This window comes from Manihot esculenta, chromosome 3 (genome assembly GCF_001659605.2).
Source record: "Manihot esculenta cultivar AM560-2 chromosome 3, M.esculenta_v8, whole genome shotgun sequence".
Taxonomy (NCBI): domain Eukaryota; kingdom Viridiplantae; phylum Streptophyta; class Magnoliopsida; order Malpighiales; family Euphorbiaceae; genus Manihot; species Manihot esculenta.
Genome location: NC_035163.2, coordinates 15,251,638 through 15,254,488, shown reverse-complemented (window position 1 = coordinate 15,254,488; position 2,851 = coordinate 15,251,638). Strand labels below are relative to the sequence as shown.

Here is a 2,851-nt window from a genome sequence, read left to right as displayed (position 1 = left end):
CTCTCGCTCCCTCTCTCCCTCCATGTATCTCAATATCCTTCCCTATTCAACCCAAATTTGTCGATATTGCATGGCATCATTATCATCTTCTAGTAGTTCAAGATGGTTTCATAGGAGAAGACGATATATGAAGAAGAGGATGTGCCATTAATAGTGTGCTATTGCAACATTCATGCTAAAATCTATATATCATGAAAAGAATCCAACCTAGGCAGGAGGTTTTCTGAATGCACCAATTGCAAGGTATGGAAATATTGAAATTAATTGTTGTTTCATTATTAATGCAAGTGCTATTAAAAGTTGGAGTTTGGTTTTCATTTGTTAGGATGGAACCCTAAAAGAAATGAGATGGGAAGTAGGGAAGAGAGAAAGAAGAGAGAAAGAGACATTGATAGGGAGAGATGATTCTCGATTATTCTCAGATGATTCTCAAGAGTACAACTAAACAATATTTATACAATAGGTAAGCATTTCTAACTAATTCAATAGTCTCTAGCTACCCTTTATCGCCAATTTACCATACTTAATTTGGTAACTGTTCTATTCCTCTCTTTTTTTTAATATACATTTTTTTCTATAATACGTGACAATACTTTCTCCATTAGCATTTTCTTATCGAATATTAGGGATCAAGAATAAAGGATTGGTCCTCCCAAGTAGCCTCCGCTAGCATGTTGACCCATTTAATAAGTCCTTGCTTCACTTGTTGATCATTCCTGATGACGGTCCTGGTGTGCAATACTGATTTTGGCTACAACAGTTTCATCTATCATCTTTGATAATTGGAGCATATGAATTATATTATCCCCTAACTTCTTTTTCAAGAGGGACACATGGAAGACATGATGAATGGTAGAGTGAAGAGGCAATTCTAGCTTGTAGCCTACTTTCCCAATTCTGGCCAAAACCTTGTAAGGCCTATAGTGTCCTGTAGAGCGCTTGAGATTGTGCCTTAAGGCTAAGCAGCTCTGCCTATATGGCTATAATTTCAAAAAAAAAACGAGGTCTTTCTATGCCTATTTGCTTGTTGTTGCATTATAATTACAGATTTTCTTCCAAAATTAAGAAACATGCTACCTGGCTTGCAAAAATTCTTCAACAGGCCTTACCATATTCTGCTCAAGTCCCATTACTGGGAGTTGAAGGGGAGTATGTCCGTGAAGAGCTTCAACTAAGATAGGCTTCAAAGCACTAATTTAATATTTCAGTCGGTCAGATTGAGGATGATACGTAATATTGTAGGCCAATTTTGTATCTGTATACTTGAAAAGAGTTTGAGGATGATATGCAATATTGTAGGCCAATTTTGTATCTGTATACTTGAAAAGAGTTTGCGAAAAGAGACCAGCAAAGACTCCATCTCTTCAGAAATGAGTGGTACTCCATGTAACTTCACCACAGCATCAAAGAAAATTTTGGCAACACCAGAAGCTGAAAAGGGATGATCAAGGTTAAAAAATGAGCATACTTAGTAAAATGATAGACTGCCACTGACATGTTATCTTTTCCTTTTGACTTGGACAATCCTTTAATAAAATCCAAGGACACTTACTAAGCTTGGGTTGGTATTGGCGGAGTTTGCAACAATCCCGAGTATGAGCAGTGTTCAGATTTGTATCTAGCACGAACATTGTAACTCTAAATCTGACATAACATCCATCAAAATTCCAACCCAATAAAAGTACTTTTTAAGCTTGTTACAAGTAGCGTGGACTCTAGATTGTCCTCCAACAGGGGAGTTATGGTAATGTTGCAGCAATTGCTTCCTGAGATCTGTATTATTCCCCACCAGTATTCTTCCTTTGTAAAGAAGCACTCTGTTCTACAACCTACACCGGGGATGAGCATCTGATTGTATAAACAACTTCTTAATAATATTAGCAAGTTTCTCATCATCATCATATCTGAAAATTGAGTCATTCAGGTAGGAGTAACGATGGATTATAAAACGTACACCTAATTATCAGTCCTTCGAGAAAGTGCATCAACTACTTTATTATCCATCCCTTTCCTATACGAAGTCTTATAATCCACCCCTAACAACTTAGAAGTCCTCTGCTGAAAATTTTTGTGAAGCCTCAGCTCTAACAAGAACTTAATACTTTGGTGATCAGTTTTGATAAAAAAAATTAGCCTTATTCCAAATAGTGTATCCATTTGGATATTGCATATGTAATACCTGTCCAAAAACTCTTTTTCATATACCGACAAAGATTTATTCTTAGGCTCGAATGCGTTAGAACTGTAAGCTAATGGATGCCCTTGTTGTGTTGCAACACAACCCCATATCCTAACTGCTAGCATCAATTTCTATTACAAATGGCTTGGTAAAGTCATGAAGGGCAAGCACAGGAGCTTCTACCATAGCTCTTATGAGGTGCGCTCAAATGCTTGTTGGGCTTTCTCAGTCCATTGGCAAGCACCGAGTAAATTTTTCAATGGCCTACTGATTACCCTATAATTTCTTACAATTCCTGTAGTACCCTATTAAACCCGAAGAGCTTCTTAGTTCCTTTATTGAGTTGGGTGTAGGCCATAAGGTCACTGCTTGCACCTTCTTAAGGTTAGTTGAAACTCTTTGAGCTGAGATGATGTGGCCCAGGTATTCCACTTCAGTGGTAGCAAGGGAACACTTGAACAAAGAGTTGTTGTCTCTATAGGATTTAAACACTTCCTCCAAACATTGTAGATGTATTAATAAATCAGGCTATACACAAGGATATTATCAAAGAAGACCCGCACAAACTTTTTCAAGTATGATTGAAAGATATGGTTCATTAAATCTTGAAAAGTAGCTGGGGCATTAGTGAAACAAAAAGACATCACTTTGAACTCAAAATGCCCATTACAT

At 37.1% G+C, this 2,851-nt stretch overlaps 1 long non-coding RNA gene across 1 annotated transcript; it reads right to left on the bottom strand.

Moving 5' to 3' along the window:
* Positions 1-774: 774 nt before the first annotated feature.
* Positions 775-2,320, bottom strand: LOC110611883. The gene is made up of 2 exons (XR_002487399.2): positions 1,553-2,320; positions 775-1,431 (listed from the first exon to the last, which is right to left on the bottom strand). It is a non-coding gene; the product is annotated as an uncharacterized LOC110611883 (long non-coding RNA).
* Positions 2,321-2,851: the final 531 nt, after the last annotated feature.